Here is an 18,709-nt window from a genome sequence, read left to right on the forward strand (position 1 = left end):
CCTGGGACCAAAGAGGGAATGATGTAACACGCTTGCCTTCTAAGAAATCACAGTCATAGAATCATTAGGGTTGGACAAAATCTCCAAGATCATCTGGTCCAACCATCCCCCTACCACCAATGTCACCCACTAAACCACATCCCTAAGCACCACGTCCAACCCTTCCTTGAACACCCCTGGGGATGGGGACTCCAATGAAATTAAATGTCCAATTTTCAAATACTAGATCAGATTTCTTGTTAAAATATTGTCTTTACTCAAAGCATTTAAAATCTAGCATTTGATAAGAGGCTGCTTTTGCTGTTGACCACTTGTTTCCATTTTCTGTGCTGAAGTTGTGAAGGCATAGTACGGTTCTGAGCTACACACCAGCCACAGAGAACAGTGACGTGAAACCGGTATTTGTGTTTTGTCAGTATTAGCAAAGGTGTGTCTGCACAAAGCCGTGATAACTGTCAGCACCTCAGAGCAATTTAGATCTCTGCCTGTCTGGGTACCAGACAATCTTCAGAGCTGCAGATCTCTGGTTTCTGACTGCTAATATCTCAAAAACTTTAGCTACATAAGACCCCAAATTAAAATAGCATATTCACCAATTTCTTGGAATCAGCCGCAGTTTGGATGACACATCATTCCAGCGCTCGGCTCCTTCTGGCCGCAAATGCATCCTAGAGGTCTTAAAACTCAGCCCTTGTTCAGCTCCAACTGGAGGTGGACCAAGCGTCCAGCGCTGGCATCGGACCCAGTGCAGTGCCAGAGCATTTCAGTAACTAACCCAATAGTCTAGCAGACGTTTTCAGGAACCCTGTGCAGAAAGCACCTCTGCCAACATGGTTCAGCGAGCTTTCCACTGGGGACTCGAGCAGACGTATCGGATGTCAGCTGGTATGTTTATCTTCTTTAAACACTGAACTGCCTTTCAAATAAAATCTAACAGGACAGATTACTGGTTTAATGCTAATGGAAACTGATCAAAAGACCCTAGATTATTTGGCTGCCTTGCCTTAAAAACTTTTCCTGCTTTAGTTTCCATGCAAAATACATCAAAAGAGGATGCCTATCAATGGAGACCCTGTAAACTAAGCATGAATGGAAATGAGGAAAACTACACTTAAAACTGGGTTGTAGGTAAAAAAACATCAGAAACCCCCCAGGCTAATTTAAGGATTAGCTCCACACATTTTCACAAGAGCTACTTTGGAAAATAAGAGTTAGGGACCTACTCCATACAGCACATTTGAAAACGTTGTTCCTTATCTACAAAAGGATTTTTTTCCTCAGTTTCCATCATGGTTCATTTGTCTAGAAACAAAAGTGGCTGGCATGCTAGCGCAAAAAAGACACAAGTAAACACTGTCACTTTAAGCACTTGAAGCGAAGATAAACAGCAATGGTCAAACTTCAACCAGCCAGCTCAGCTCTGTCTCCGTGCCTCTTTGAAGGGACGATGGCTGGGGACCACCTGGATCAAAGCTGTCCACACATTTAAACGCAGGAACGCTTTCACGATTCCAAGGCAGAACAAATATTTCTTTTTGTCTGAAGACTTTTTAGAAAACATGTACAGTGACTACAGAGCAGGACATAGATGCCTGTTAACAAAGCCAGCAACAATTACTGCTATGTCTAAGAATCAACAAAAAAAACACATACCAGTGTATTCCAAAGGCATTCGCTCACAAAGCAAACTCAATCCGCACAAGCCCCAGCAGAGAAACCCGATAGTATCTCATGATTTACAATCTCTCAGCAGGTTGTACTGGGTCCTCCAGATTCCGGGCTTGCCTTTGAAAGCAATTAAGTTTCTAGCACTTCTGGGAGCGACAAAAGCTCTCGCTATGAAAACCTGCATGCTGCACTCTCGCTGAGGCTGCAGCCTGGCAGACTGAAACAACGGCACCGGCACCGAGAGAGGTGCGAACTTCCCCCACTTGACTCATTGGGGAGCGCGGGTACGCGAAGGGCCACCTCCCCGCGCTGGAGCCATTTCAGAATTGTTCCTTTGTCCAGCATCCAAGCAGCCAGCTGGGGCTGGGGCTTTGAGAACATTTGCAGAGCCCCCTCTCAACCGGGAAAGAAAAATCCCTTTCCTCACCAGCCCGCACTCAGGAAACCGTGCAAGCGCAGCCAGTGCGAACTATTCCAATTACTCAGCAAGACTGAGTACCCTTACTTACATTACAGCATGTCCAAAAACCGTGACGAAACCGAGGCCCTGCTGCGCTAGGCTCTGTGCAAACACACTTTAGGAGGCAGCACCTGCTCCACGCAGTTCACATTTTCTGCGGAGTAAGCCGTACCTAAGGTAACGTAAGGGCAAGAAGCACGTGTACGACAGGCGCCTCACACAACCGAGTACGAACGCTGCCTCTGAATTACCATAGTACAGCAGCACCGTCTGATCGAAAACAGATCTGTGATATGCCCCCGGCTGAATGAAACGGCTCCTGAACACCCCGGTCCCAGCAGCAGAAACACCATGATGCCTGCACAAGGACAGCCCAAAGCAGCTTCCCATCACCGTGCTGCTTCTCGTTTTACTACAACCACAGACAGATCTTGTGAAGACAGAGCTACAGCGGGGCTGACGAAGGCGACACGCTGCAGCGGCTGCCCGTGCCCTGCATCTCAGCCCCGAGCCAGCACCTCCTTGCAGGCGGGGTGCTTGAGCCGCCTCTGCCTCACCACAAGGCGCCCTGGCACAAGGGCGCATGCAAGGACAGGCACCGAGGGGCTGCTGTCACGCTGAGAGTTCACACGCAGTTTATTCTGTGGTGAACGTGCGAAGATCGGCGCTTTCTCACATGCCAGTTTACTTCTGTGCCTCAGACTCTGCGTGTTTGGTTGTCAGAGTTGCTGAATACTCCGAACTCCAGATGAAATCAGCTGGGGCAATGCACGCTCAGCACCTCGGGAAGCTGCCAGCAGGCCTTCTGGTCGTTTTCAATTTTCACTTACCGGTGTATCCGTTTCCTCTGCCACACAATAAGACACCCAACTCCTTGAACAAGCTCGGTGGAAGTAAGAGACACAGATCGTTTCACGTATCGACGTTTTCAAAATGATTTAAACCTAGTTATGAGAGCTCACCTGGCTCTATTTCCTCGCTGATAACATCTCTGGTTTCATGGCCGTATTTTCTTGCATCTTTTGCTCACCTGTTGCTGTGCAAGGGCTTACAAATACAATACTTCAAATTTCTGCCAAGATTGGCAGAGAATAAGTTAGAAAAAACATTTTCCCTCTTATCTCCTTTGGCTAAAGTTGCAGTCATTTTTAACAACCAGAGGTAAGCGCTTTTGGAGACAGAAATGTGTTTAAAGAAGCGTGCAGACAGAAGTGTAAGGCGCTTTAGTGTCCTTTAAACCCTCATGAAAGTGCTCTAACGTCTTTGGACAGAAAGCACTGAGCAACTGCAGGCTTGGTCACAAACAGTTCATTACACACACAAAGATACACAGACCCGTCAAAAATGCTATGTTTGCAAAATTAAGAACTAAGAGACAAGGAAATACCAGGAAAATGGCCAATTACGCAACATTTCATCTTGTTTAATTTTACAATCGCAGTATTTTTTTCCACAGGAAATGGTGCCATTCATTGTATAGTAGGGCTGGTGTTACTGAATAAGCAGTACTCGGCGTTTTGCTTCATTCTCACTATTAAAAATGGTCCCAAGCCTTTTTTATATCTCTACTTCAAACCATGCTTTAAAGACAGAACAAGCAATTCCCTCATAGGTTATTTTCTGGCTGTCACCATATTATCTAACTGCTTGATATACTAAAATTAGTCCTTGTTCACAACACCCCTGTGAGAAGATTTTTTTCTTCCCCATTGCACAGACTCCAAGAGATTGAGGTTGTGGACAAAGGTCCCTTCCAAACCCAGCTATGCCATTTGAAGAGGTTTTCCTCCCACACACATGCTCGGCACCAGCTGCCCCTCTTCCTGTGATGACTGTCTCCCTTCAGAAGCGCTAGCAGTCTGGTATAAAAGCGTTTTGCAATCCCTTATGGTGAAAATAAACTGAAGAGGCTACAAACTACTCTTTACGCTCTCCTATGCTACCCCAGTTTTGCCTCCACCCGGCAGGGGAGCATTCACCTCCCCAGGGCAGGCCCAAGAGGTTCATTTCCAAGGGGAGGTGCAGGGAGCACATGGGAGCTTGTGCCACATGGGCACAACCAGGATGCCCCATCCCTGGAGGTGTTCAACGCCAGGTTGGATGAAGCCCTGGGCAACCTGGTCTAGTGGGTGGCATCCCTGCCCACGGCAGGGGGGTTGAACTGGACGGTCTTTAAGGTCCCTTCCAACCCGAACCATTCTGTGGTTCTGTAGCTATACCTACCTACAGGTCAGTATCATTGCAGGACTGAACCTTTCAAATGCAGCAAGCAGACCTCTTCCACGGGAGGCACTGGAGTAACTGCAAGCAGGAACGGAGGACAGGGCTTCACGTGAACTAATGCTGCAGGGTTGACACATCATTTGCATCCACAGATATGTGCTGACAGCACAGGGACAGCAAGACTACGAGGTAGGAACAGGTGGAAATAGATGTGTCCATACAAGATATTTCTGCCAGACAGATACTTCTGGTATCCTCTTGGAGGTTATTTCACCACCACAGAGGTGCTGGAACAAACGGCTTGAATGTTCCTCATCCACTTCCAAGCAGAGTTAGACACTCTAAACAGACCTAGCAGCAGTTTAAACTGAACTGTGGTTTCACGCCAGGGTTTTTGCTCTGATGCAGAGGGGCAGCACTTGCATAATTCATTCTGCTGTCTCAGTATGGGACTGTATCAAGCACTTGGGCTGTAAAAAAACAAGTGGAGGTGGAACAGTCCTGTATCTTTTCACCAAGTAGGACACACAGCATCCAACTCCAGCTTCAGTAATCAGAAACTTCATCCCAACTCCAGTAATCAGAAACTCCATCCTCCCAGAATACAGATTTCCTTCTGACCTTCTCTTCTGTGCTTTCAGTCCCACTGCTTCCCTCCTCAGACTTTTTACCTGTTTCCTCCTGGATCCTCACCTTAATCCCAATCAATCCATCCCTGACAGCTGCACCAACTCCAAAACGCTGTCCCCACGCTTGGTTCTTGCAGCCATAACTGCCCCCACCTCTTTGTTCAGACGTCCTCCACTCCTCAATGTCCTCCACCCCTTCTCCTGAACATGCCCTCCATAGACTTTGTTCTCTCTGCATCCCTTCCTTCTGCTCCACCCTTTCTGGGCAACCAACAGCTTTGCTGAAAACACGAGGGGACAATCTCCTTCGTCTCACATCCTGTGCTGAGGACCACAGCACTCACTCCTCAGGAGACAGACGCCACATTATCAAACCAAGCCCTTCAGCTTTAAAACACAGCATGCTCGGTGCAGCGCTGCCTAATGATCCCCTGCTGCATAGCCACAAGGCACATTTCTGAGTTTATAAACTGACTTATTAGAGAAACCTTTTCCTGCAAATGAGAGGCAGATCCCTAACACCAGGGCACCTCCACAGCCAAATTTCAAATACACATCCCCAAGGGTAAAGGTGCTACACAGCTACTCAATGAAACATCTGGCCTATTTTTAAAAAGGGTACAAAAAGTGATTTTCTGTATCTTGTTCTCAAGACAACCTGAATCATTCATGCTGAAATGTAAAAAATCAACTTGAAACAGCCACTGAGTTTGGAAAAATGTCACTTCAAAAGGTTATCCTGGAAAAATACTAAATGTTGTGCAGTGCTGATTGGAGGCAGTTCAACCAGCTTTTCTTACATTACCTGCTATTTCCTACAGTTATGACTGAGAAAGGCCCCTAAACAAATCCATGATGCAGAATAAAATTGAAAGATCATAAGCTCCAGTGGTGCCTGGACATATCTCGACAAAGAGAAATGCAGGCTCTAATAAAAATGATGCCTAGTAACGAAGCAATAGATGGTGAATACAGAAACCAAGTCATCACTGTCTGAAGAAATTTTTTGATTCAGATATGCAAGAGACAGGAAATCCAAGTGTCCCAGTCACAGCCTTTTTACAAAAATTAGGAGGAAGTGTTGATTGGTTTCTATAGACACAAACATTGATATTCACACTAGAATCAAACAATTATTCTCATCACTGGAAGCAAGGTCGAACTCTGATCATCATAGTTCAGCAATCCGACAGAAAGACAGCAAGAAAATCCTTTTGATACATAGCCTTCGCCATACACGAGTCAGATGATTCAGCTGCCAGAAAGCAAATAAAATTACTTTAAAATAAACATTTAGGTCTTTCTTTATAAAAACATGTAGCTTTTCAGCAGATGACTCAAATGTGAAAGTTTGTGGTCTTTGCTCCGGTAGCTGGGTAGGCTGTATTCTGATCTGCTATGTAAATGACTTAAGTGTTTTTCATCTGCTAGGGTGTGAGTTGCACTCCTGAACCTCCTGTAGAAGGGACCACCACTGCTGCTGAGCCACAGACGAGGAGAGCAATGAGGTATGAAACTTCTTTTCCCCCACAGGGGACTTCCATGATGCGACAGAGCAGTTGTAAAGGCACTTTCTCCTCATGTAAGGCTTCTGAAATACAACAAAAGGCCTATCTTACTAATTGTATTAGTAAGCCATGAGCCAGCAATGTGCCCTTGTGGCCAAGAAGGCCAACGGTGTCCTGGGCTGCATTCGGAAGAGTGTTGCCAGCAGGTCAAGGGAGGTGATCCTGCCCTTCTGCTCAGCCCTGGTGAGGTCACACCTGGAGTCTTGTGTCCAGTTCTGGGCTCCCCAGTACAAGAGGGACATGGACATCCCGGAGAGTCCAGCAGAGGGCTATGAAGATGATTAGGGGACTGAAACATCTCTCTTATGAGGAAAGGCTGAGAGAGCTGGGCATGTTTAGCCTAGAGAAGGCTGAGAAGGGATCTCACCAACGTACACAAGTATCTTAAGGGAGGGTGTCAAGACACTGGGGCTGGACTCTTTTTGGTGGTGCCCAAAGAAAGGATGAGAAGCAGCAGACATAAACGGAAACACAGGAAGTTCCAGCTGAATGTAAGGAAAAATTTCTTTACTGTGAGGGTGACAAAGCGCTGAACAGGTTGCCAAGAGACTGGTTGTAGAGTCTCCTTCTCTGGAGATATCCAAACCTGCCCGGATGCCATCCTGTGCAACGTGCTCTAGGTGACCCTACTTGAGCAGGGGATTGGACCAGATGATCTCCAGAGGTCCCTTGCAACCTCAACCATCCTGTGATGGTCATCTGTGATACAATGGACTACATCCACACTGGGAGAACAAGAGGTGTAGCTGCCATACTTGTGTAACTGCAATGAGAGCTTGAGCACAAAGAAAGCCTGTGCATTTTGTTACCCCATCCAGACACAGATCTAACGTTACTGACTGCTGGCTCTCACCCATCTGAGTCAAACAAACAAGTTCTGCAAACAATAATGCCTTGTTTTCTGCATTCCCCCATTATATGGGTCTGTTATGTAGACCGATCTGAACTTTTTCCTCCACTGGCCAGGTAAATAAACATTGGGAAGAACCAGAACACATGCAGTGCAGGCCAGGCTTTCCTGGTAACCCTAACGACTCAGGCAAGATCGAAGAAGAAGCAAGGAGGAAGGAAACCTTCCTCCAACTAGAGATGAATGAATCCAAGCCAAACCAAGAGCGATCCAGCAAACAGACTCACAGTGGGAATCCACCCAAATCCTTTCACTTCCAATCAGAACTGTTACAAGGAAGAGCAAACCAAGTCCAGAGAGATGTTTATTTTCTGAAAAAAGACTAGCTGTTCAGATCACAAGACATACATGTGGATGGCCTGACTTTTATTTCATGGGGTGTACCGGAGTTAATGTTTATTTACATGGGTTTTGGATACGCTACCTGATAACTTCTACACCATCTCAGTGTCAGGCACTTCAGAAATGTCACTGGTTGAGGCAGGTAAGTAATAACAACTCACCCTCCTTGTCATTAGTATCATCCTGATTTTCCCTTAAGTCTTCCAGGAAAATCAGATATATGGATCTCTCATCTTGACAATTCATCCATCTCTAGACTACACCGCAAGGCTCCATAACGATCCATTTTGGCTAGCAGAGCTGTAAACAAATGTGGAAAAAACCTCACTGACTACTGAAGAAATTCAGGGCAAGAAAATAACCCAGAAGTACCTGGACTGTGCCCAGGTCTCCTCACAGCTTTATGATGAAGACTGTTAAGAAGCAGAGGACATGCTTTGATTTTAAATACCCAACTTTTTAAGTGTAGCATGAAAGAAATTGAGGTGTGAGGAAGATTACCATCAGCATCATTCAAAAGCAAGCACTCTGGAACAAATTCATTTGAGCTTTTCTAGGTTGATGGAGCTACATCAACTTACATCAGAGAGAATGTGCCTCACTGCATCTCATGGAACACTGTTATTTAAGGTTCAGATGGTTACTGACTTTTCACAACAGATACCCTAGAATATTTCTCAATGGGCAGCCTACCCAGAAGCTCTGAGACAGCCACAGGACAGGAGATCAAAGAGCTCTGAAAAAAAGGGAGGTTTTCTGGAGTGAGGGTGAGCATCTGAGAAAAGCACTCGTGAGTTTGAGATCATGCTCACTGTGGTACAGAACAGGTCTGGGCTCTTCCACTCCTCCAGCTAACACAGAGCAGGTCTGAAGGAGGCGAATGGCATCACCTTTCATACGTGGAACACAAAGGTGTTCACAACTCCCTGATCACAGAAGACCGCCCTGGGTTTAGCCTCTGGCCTCCACGCTGTAAAGCAGTTCTGAAAACTGTACAGAGAAGACAGAAATCTGGGACAAATGGCTTGTGTTTGTTACACATATTTTTACTTCAGGTTTTGTGGTTTTTTGTATGAAATCCCTGGAAGAAATAGTTCATGTAAAGGGCCATCTGAAGGTCTGAGTCTTTTTACAACCAATATTTAAATTTGGAAGGTGAGTCAGCGATTGACAGAAGGAGAAAATAAAAAGGAATTTGTATAAATGTAAGCATCACGAACAAGCACTGTTGATCTTTCTTTTTCTTTTTTCATTTTTCTTTTATTTTTCTTTTTTTTTTTTTTTAAATAACAAAACAATTCTACCAAGTGCAGAAAAGAAACCCAAGGGGTAAGCTGCAAGTTAGAGGACTGGACTTTATGAGTTGATACACAGACCGAAGTCTGTTCCACAGCCCTGGGGCAAACTTCACTCTCTCTCTGAAGCAGTAATTTAGAAGCAGAAACTGCTCAGTGACATGTCACTGTCTCAGAGTGCATAAATCCTGCTAGTCCGGGATGCAAGACAGCTGAGATAACTGAGCTGTGATCACTCTGGAAAAATGGGAGTGGAAAGAGCAACTGAGTGACATTGGTACAAAAAAAAAGCATGGGGGAAGGATTTAAAGTGTGATCTAGAGAACAGAATAGCTGCTTAGGATTTGGGAAACTGAAGTCAAAGCATGACATCACCAAGCTCTTACGTACTGCTGAGCTTGTCCTTTAGCCCTTCTGTACAACTACAAAAGAGGGATAACACCAGTTGCCTAACTCATATGCAGATATGGGAATAAAAACATAAAGAAGAGCAGAGCACTCAGACGTCAGGCTCACAGCTCAGTGAAGAATGCTTCTCTACTCAACAGGAGCCTCCACCTCCCAAAGAAACTTAATTTTTGAAGTGGTTGCACCACTTGCTTAAAAATGAAGCCACATGCTTAATCTCTGGGCCAGAGACTCAGAGAGACAGATTTTGTGTTTACTTTGGCACTAACTGATTAAAATAATTTCCTTGTTTTCAAGATTTTCCCACAATTTCAATTATACACATCTAGATTTATTGCACACTTAAGAAATATTGTTGAAGGGAACACGTCCATAAAAGTTCTTATTTCATCCCACTGAAACCTGAAATTCTCACTAAGACACAGACCGAAGGATTTCAATGCCCTTTGCACATAAAGAACTGGACAGTTTTTTACATCTTAACTGCTTTTAACAGTCTCTAGGATCTTGCACATTAGGAGTCCCCAGGCATTATGCAGCAATATCCATAGGCAAACACTGTAGGAGAAGACCTGAAAAGTCCACAAAATAGTGAAATGTATTTCAACAATACAAAGCACACATTCCCAGAACTCAGAAAGAGAAATTCTAGTCCATATTATTCATTAGTTTCAAACACAAGCTACCAGAGAAACTTCTGCCACAAAAAGAAGTGGAAAATACAGAATCGTACCGAGGTGTCTATAAGTCTATGATTTCCTAAGATCAATTCATTGCAGCAATTAATTGATCTTATCAGTCTTTCATAGTCTTTATTAGACCACAAATTCATACAAATGATTAACTTCTACCACTGCTTTCAGTACAGATCTGCTTAAGGACAAGTCTTCGGCACGTTCCTCAGTTTCATACTAATCTTGCAAATGTGCCAGTATACTAAGAAGAGAGGAACAAAAAAACCCAACCCAAATCCTGATACTAAACAGCAAATGCTAGGCCAGAAATGCACTAGTTGTTAGGAAGAAAATACCAACAGTAGAACTAAAAATAGCTCTTCAATCATTTGTCTTTTCAAACCTCTCTATTCCTTCTTTTCGGGATCCATGCTTGTCATAACTGACTGTTTCTTATGCTTGCTCTGGGGTGTCTCAGAGCTTGTTTCCACTGAGATAAAAATATGCCTTTTTCTCAACCATGTTATTAGCAATCATAGCAAGTGGTTTTAATTCTTTTTCCTCCATGACCTTTCTCGAGTTCTGCCTACTGTTTATCTAAAAGCAAAAGCTGGTTGATGCTTATCACATTTTTTATTTTATCAAGTATTCAAATGAAAAGTGATGCTACCTCTTATTCTAACGTATATGCAAGCCAATTGTAGTTGGGGGGCAGGGAAGATGGAGGTTTCCCCATTGGCAAAGCTGTGCCGTACCTGTTTTTCCCATTTACTAATTTTTTTTTTCATATCACAGCAACTTCTGTTTTACTTTTTTTTTTTTTTTTAAATGTGACTTGTTATCAGAAACAATTTGCTTGGACTCACAAAAGTCAGCTTTTAGGCTACTCCAACTTAAATTGTAATGACAGCCAAAGTAACAAGGCAGCAGAACTATCAAAAGTCACCTGTCAAAACAAGAGTATGTAAATACCGGTAAAAGTCAATAAACTCTGCATCTTTTGTGACACAGTGGCATTTCGTGATAGTTATTCCTCCCTAATAATTAACAGATGACAGTTCAGCTTTAAAACAAGGACAGTCTGTAATCAGTGACCCATCTATGCTGCTCAACCATCTGATCTGTCTCAAGGTCACTGTCTTTAGTAACTTGGTAAGAATTACATCATCTGTCCTAGTATAGGGCACTTACATCATCGATCAATACCTGAGATCCGAGGATTGTCAACAAATTCATGTTAGGGATGAGTTACAACTGGGCAGATACCACAAAAATGACACTCCTGTTCGGTCCAACCCACATCCCCATTAAGACTACATTATAAAACTATCAACTCTATCACTATCATTTGTATCACAGTGGGAACTGAGTGCTAAGCAAGATGGGGTGGAGGAGGTGCCACAGCAGCATACCCTTTGCAAAGACACAACAGCCTTTGGTTTGAAGAGCTTGCAGCAGCCTGAAGTGACAAGAGCAACGGAGGGTGGGAGCAAGAGTTGTAAGCAGATGGCAGCAGACCACATGTTATTTCAGTAAGCCTTTGGTGGCGGTTCAGTTTGAGGCGCAGTCACGTGTTCACCTCCAACAGTGATAAGTGTTTTAAGCTATTTTAGTTTCCTTTGCCTTGAAACAGACCTGGCAGACGCAGACGGCAAGCTAAGGCGTCCCAGTGGAAGATGTGCAAATGGACAGCCGCTGGGTCGTTCCCTCCCCTACAGCTGGTTTGGGAGCGTAACGTGAGACGACACATTCAGAGTGGAAGAGATCAATTCAGCAGAAGGTCTGGGAAAAAGAGGATAAAGATGAGCCACTTAAGAGTGAAATTGAGCAAAATGAGAGCTAGACTGAACCACGAATCAGCCTAGGTCACAGCGGGTCTATGTATAGCTTAGGCCCAGAGTCGGTCTCTTGGGTGCATTTGCAATGGTGCCTCTTCTGGCCGAGGTCTTCTGGAAGGGGAAACTCCTTGATTCCCGCTTACAGGAAACTGTTAGAGAGCTGGAGCTTGCTCTACCCACCTTTGCTCATCCAGGGTTTTGAACAGCACTTAGGACAAGGGTAGACCGAGCGAAGCCCCACTAAAATGCTTCGGCAAAGACACCTATAGTAAGATTCAATAAAAGGTGGTAACTCACACATGGGGGAAGAGATAATGTACAGCAATACCTAGAGGCACTGACCTACTTGGCTCCTGTACAGGCATACAGCAAATGACGGTTCCTGTCTCAAATACAAAGAGCAATACTTGGAATAGGAGTCCCAGGGAGAGAGAACACCAAGCCGACATTTTCACCCCTGGATACATTAAATTAGGTACCAATCCATACTTCGGGACCTACATAGCTGGCCTCCTTCACAGTAGTGCTGCGTGCACCCAGAGGCCCATTAAGGTAACGTGAAGGGTTGCAGATGACTTGCATGCTCTGGAAATCAGGCCAGGACTAACCAGATTCAATGCCTCTGACCTTAACAGACACGGTTGTGAAATGCAGACGAGACCCTAGCACTAGCATGGAAATTATATGAGGTTTCTAAAGCACAGATCAGATGCTGAATCTTACAAATACATATGCTGTAGCTGCGTGTCCTGAGATGTCTCTAAGGGCAAGGCCATTTTAAATGCTGACTTTTAAAACACTTGATTTTGCAGAGTGTAACTCCATAACCTGAAGGACAGATCACCTTCTTGTCCTCAGGCAGAATTTTACTGTCACATACACACAGTGGATATATTTGCTGCACATCACTCAGTCTTCTCCCTATACACAAACAGACACACATTGGTCATCTTTAACGAGAGCAGAAAAATCATAGCGTCAAAAAGGCAACCACAAGCAGCACATCTCAGATAAAGGTTTTTTTTGCATCAGATTAGGGCAAGGTAGTTCATGATAGCTGTATTTTCCTGGTAGGACCCACTCCTGTATGCTTCTCACCAAGAGGCGGGAAAACTCGCATCCTTTGGAGTAATTAGCAATGCAAGGTCTGCCTCGGTGGGGCTCATTACAGGGTAAGGGCATTAGTCCCTTTCTGTTGTTATAAATCCTTGGTGTATTTGCAATAACAAAAAATTACTTTCAGAGTTGTTTGTTTGTTTGTTAAAGTACTTCAAGTTCAAAGTGTTCAATGCCTTACTCAGGTCACATTTACAGCTGATTTAATAGGGAAGTGCTGCTCCAGAAGATACTTTTTACCTTTCCAGACTAGAGAATAATTACACACAGAGAGGCTAACTCTACCATCTCCTGTGCCAGTTTTATGCTGAAATAACTCCATTGATTGATGAAATTAAGATGGAATGAGACTGCAGTAATCTAATACTGAAACAGGCCACAAAAAAATAAAATCTGCTTTGTTAAAAATGTAGTCAACTCAAGAGATTTCCTTCCACATTCTCTACACAGAAAAGCTCTTCTAGTTTTTCCACATGAGGAATTTTGAAAAAGCAAGGCCTGTAGGATTCTGGGGTCTTTTTTTATTTTATTTTTATTTTTGGCTATTATATCATGCTCCATGGGAAAGCTCAGCACAAAGCTAAGTGCACATTCCTCACAGGTAAGAGGAAATTAAGATACAAGATGAAAATAACCCATCTATACAGCTTACCATGTAGTTCATCAAGCGGGTAAATATGAAGTTAAATAAAAAGTTAAATGCTACTTCAGTTACATGACTGCTAGCTCTTTATCGCTGTCTCAGAACCCAGCTGTGTTCTGTGGAGGAGAAAACATGTCAGTGCAGCAAATTTTACCTGCAATGAGAAGTAATTTATTGTGCCTAACTGTGAAAAGCAAATTGGTATCATCATCTAGAAGTTTGTATCTCACAAGTGTTGTTTCTGTAATTTGCCTTTCTTTTAGAAAGGACTAAGATTAGAACAGCAACGCAAAAACTTGCAGCTAAAATTAAATTAAGCTGGATTTCATGAAAACTTGTTAGGTGAGAAGGGCTGAAAGGAGATGTGAGTACAACACAAAAAGAAGCACAACAGAGTTAAGAAAAAATAAGCTATTTCTTAATTGCTAGTGAGATACCTTAGTCTCAGATACCACCAAAAAATCTAAGAAAAAAAGACCTTTTCCTTTTAAAATGTGCCCCTAGTAAGCCAATTTGATAATTGAAGAAAATGAAAGAGCAAAAGAATTGGCTATTCTTTTTAACCAAGATTGTGTTCACCTAAAGAAGACAATCTGCATAAACATGACTGGGGAGGAGGAATTAAAAGAAATCTAAGTAAGGACCAAACTAAAAATCCAACGCTCACCCTGAAGCACCTCACCAGGGCATTTCTTTAAAAAACTCTCTAAAATGCCATCACTCTTCCCAGCAGCAAGGATGACAGTATTTGTATTTTACTGCTGGAGCAGTAGCTAGTTAAGGTTAAGAAAACTGAACAGGATGGGGTGGGACAACGGTTGGGACAGGAATTGCGTACGTTGCTGAATGTTCCCATTGCTTTGCAATTGCTCGACTGCGTAAGAGGGAAAGAAGACAAGGGCTTTCCAACAACTGGTTTATGTCTCCTCTGGCAGAACTCTTTGCTCTGCAGCCACCCAGCTCCCACAGAGGTAAGGTATAAAAGCCCAAGCTCTTACTAGCCTGTTTACAAAAATAAACTCCAATCTTCTACACTGCTCAAGTATTATACACAACTAAGGAGCCTCCTGTTCCTCAACACACTGCCAGTACCTCCTGGTATACTTACTTTCCACTCTCTCCTCTCTTGTTCCTTCCTACCCGACTTTTTCAGCCGTCTTGTACCCCCTCTCCCCCTCCTGCAGTACTTGCTCCCATCTCCTTTATCCTCCCAGCCCATCCCTCAACCTGTAGCTCCTTCCCAAGTTACATGGCTTTCCAGCTTCTCTCCCAGACGCTGTGGTTATCCATCCCACTGTTCTGTTTCTCTGCTGATAATCTGTTTTTAATAACAGGCCCTGGTTTTGGTGTGTTTTTTCTTTTGTTTGTTTGCTTGCTTTTAACTAACACCAAAAACTCAGAAAAAAAGGTGACAGGTATCTAAGGAGCTTATAATAGAATAAAGCATCACCTTTGCCTTTCTTTTAGAAGGCAGAACATAAAAAATGTCATAGTCAAAGGCAGAGATGAAATTTATAAAAACTAACTGGAATCAGTATTCAGGACAGATGGGTTGACACCCCTTCTTGCCAAGATAAGCGTCAGGCTCACAGGACCTTGCTATTACATGATTTCAGAAAAGAAGGCACCTCCATCAGCATAAAACCAGATCTTCAGGCTGCACTGCTTCAAAATGGAGCATGGAAAATACCACCCAGCTGACTCCCAGGAGAACCTTCCCATATGTAAGGGAAGGGGGGGGCAAACCCTGCAGCATAAGAGAAAAAGAAGCACAGAGTGGTTAAGTGTAATGCCCCCAAATGAGACTGCGAGTTGGCAGCAACACAAGTACAGAGAATTTTCAGGGCTCCTTGGACCCTGGCTACATCAAACTGCTAGAGGAAAGCTCTTCTTCCTTAGCTGTGAAGTATGGCACAGCTGTAGAAGAAGGCTGTCTTAACCACAGACCTTGGTTAAAGAAAGACCCTACTGCCTGGCCGAGAAGGACCTGGGAGTATTGGTTGATAGTTGGCTGAATATGAGCCAGCAGTGTGCCCAGGTGGCCAAGAAGGCCAACAGTATCCTGGCCTATATAAGAAGCAGTGTGGCCAGCAGGGCTAGGGAGTTGATTGTGCCCTTGTACTCGGCTCTGGTGAGGCCGCACCTTGAGTACTGTGTTCAGTTTTGGGCCCCTCGCTACAGGAAGGACATGGACGTGCTCGAGCGAGTCCAGAGAAGGGCGACCAAGCTGGTGAGGGGTCTGGAGAACAAGTCTTACGAGGAGCGGCTGAGGGAGCTGGGATTGTTCAGCCTGGAGAAGAGGAGACTCAGGGGCGACCTCATCGCTCTCTACAGTTACCTTAAAGGAGGCTGTAGAGAGGTGGGGGTTGGTCTGTTCTCCCACGTGCCTGGTGACAGGACGAGGGGGAATGGGCTAAAGTTGTGCCAGGGGAGGTTTAGGTTGGATGTTAGGAAGTACTTCTTTACCGAAAGGGTTATTAAGCATTGGAACGGGCTGCCCAGGGAGGTGGTGGAGTCACCATCCCTGGAGGTCTTTAAAAGACATTTAGATGTAGAGCTTAGGGATATGGTTTAGTGGAGTACTTAGTGTTAGGTCAGAGGTTGGACTCGATGATCTTGAGGTCTCTTCCAACCTAGAAATCTGTGATACTGTGATACTACACAGCACACCAAAGCCAGAGAAACTGTCCTCTGGGGACACTTTTCTCTAATGCGGTCAGGGAGCTGTGCTCCTCTGGCAGCCACTCTTTAGTGAGGGTTTCACCCTAGTGCACCTCAGCAAGTTGCAACCTCCTCACTCAGGTCAGCCTTCACCTCCCAACGCGGAACACCCTGATGAAGGCGATGAAGAGTAAAGCTTAACTGATGGCCGATGCAGCAGGTGTGGTAACGTTCGCTTGGTGATAGCAGCTTGGAGCACGGAAATTATTCTCTTCACCCTTTTATTACCCCCGGCTCTCCAAACGAGTGCCTTCTGCTTGCCGTTGCGGTGAGAGTGACTTTCTGGAAAAAAGAAAGGCCCTGGAGAAAGCAGAACTGCACAGTGGCTGCTGTGAGCAAGAATTTGCCTTGCAAAATGGCCAGGCCACCCCAAAGTCCCAAGTGTGACGGCACAGACAGAAAAACTATAATAAATGTGCTCAACCGCACAGAAAGGCGTACCATGCAGGCTGCACTGATGGCAACGAAAAACTCAAATATGGCCAAATACCACTGTGAAGGTCTTTGGTGCAATGGTTAGGGGACTGAAAAAGGCCTGTTCTCAAGGAGAGCACGGGGAAAAATGCACTCCGTGGGGAAATGAAGGTGAATAAAGCAGAATACATGCCTGCGTTGGGTACAGAAGCTGCCCTGTTTCGGGATGCAGTCTGCTCTCACTGATGGCTCTTTCCTGCTGCTCACAGCAGACTTCAGCAGAACTACTGCTTGTGCTTTCTAGCAGTGAAAGCAGGACCAAGCCTGTATTCAAATCAGTATTGACGCCACACTTACTCTCAGTTTTACTCTCTAATGGCAGAAACTGGTGGTAGTCAGTAAAGGCTTGTTAAGCATATTCAAATGAGCTCAGTGCATTTCTACGTGCAATTAATTGTGATTTATTTGAAGGCAATCTGTTAGCACTCCCTTTTTCTGCTTCCTATAACTCCAATTAATGAGGGCCAAGCCTCAGTCTGAAACAGTTTTATTTCATGTCTTGAACAAAAATGATGGAAAAAAAGGGTTATTATCCAAACCAATAAAGTGCTCTGGCAAAAAAAATAAGTAAAAAAAATTCTTTGCATCTTTCAGAAAAACAAATGTTTTAAGGACAAAGGTTGGGCAAACTAGATTAAATAACCGTAGCAAGTTAAGGCTCTGGAAGCCAAACAGTTTTTATTTAATAAGAAGCTAAGTGGTGTTTCTGCCACCAGTGCTATTAGTCCTCTACTTTCCACTGTTCTCTGTTTAGTGTCTACGTGTCTTATGGCCTCGGAAAACAAACTAACTACAATGTCTCTAAAGCAAAGGAGCAAGGAAATAAGCATGTCTTGTCTGTTATAAATTAGCTATATGTATTCTTGAATCTGTAGTTTGCCTGTTTAAAAACATTTCCAATAGCTCTTTTGCGTTTAGGAGGGAGAAAATCCACTTCTATTTTCTCTGGTATTTCAAGTCAAGTGTTTAGGTAGGATAAAACCCAGATTATTTCTTAAAACATTTTTGTCCTAGTCCGCAAGAGTTGGGGTTGGTGACTCTCTATGGGTTTCACCCATCCAATGAAACGTTCTATCACTCTTCCCTGAAGAACTTCAACACACTGCTAACAGTGGTCCCTCTGCACTAAATACGAGTGAAAAGACCATACCCGTGAACAGTCTTTTGTCCTCCAATGTCTACACAGAGTGAAAACAACTGGTCATACTGGCCCTCAGGTTACAGGTACCCCCTAAAAGAGAGGAGATGTATGATTTTATGGATACAAGCTTCACAGTGAGATTTAGAAATACCACATTTTGACATGGAAATCTGTGGATTTTTCAAGTGCTTTCTGACTACCTTTTCCTTATGTCAGTCAAACAAAATAGCTAGCTATACATAACTTGTGCTGCGTAAGCAAGTTCCTTTCATAATATACTAAGTGCTTTGATACAATGCTGGTTGGCACTTCAGACCCTAAGCCAGGTTTGCTAAAATCTGTCCAAATACCATAAACGAAAAGATGAAGGAGCTGTGCTACAAATAGAGCAACTGCAGAGGCTACGGCCCTGCCCACATTCACTCTCATGTATTTTTACACAAAGCCTAGCACTGTATGATGTGGGTGCCAGCTATAGCTTGTACCATACTGCCAACACAACAGGATCCAAAAACAGATAACAAGGAAAATTCTAGGGCAGTGTCTGTGTACTATGAGGAATAAGATTTGTTGTTTTTTTAAGAATCATCATTGTAACA

At 44.0% G+C, this 18,709-nt stretch overlaps 1 protein-coding gene across 14 annotated transcripts in view; it reads right to left on the bottom strand.

The window, feature by feature from the left end:
• Positions 1-18,709, bottom strand: part of ATXN1 (ataxin 1) — a 295,425-nt gene that overhangs the window by 183,813 nt on the left and 92,903 nt on the right. For 2 of the 14 annotated variants that reach the window (XM_066992097.1, XM_066992094.1), the window contains one exon: positions 11,813-11,959. The exons of the other annotated variants lie outside the window; for them this stretch is intronic. The gene's annotated coding sequence lies outside the window, so the exon portion shown is untranslated. The remainder of the gene's footprint in view (positions 1-11,812; positions 11,960-18,709) is intronic. 14 annotated transcript variants of the gene reach the window in all.

The sequence above is a fragment of the Anser cygnoides genome, chromosome 2, assembly GCF_040182565.1.
Source record: "Anser cygnoides isolate HZ-2024a breed goose chromosome 2, Taihu_goose_T2T_genome, whole genome shotgun sequence".
Taxonomy (NCBI): Eukaryota; Metazoa; Chordata; class Aves; order Anseriformes; family Anatidae; genus Anser; species Anser cygnoides.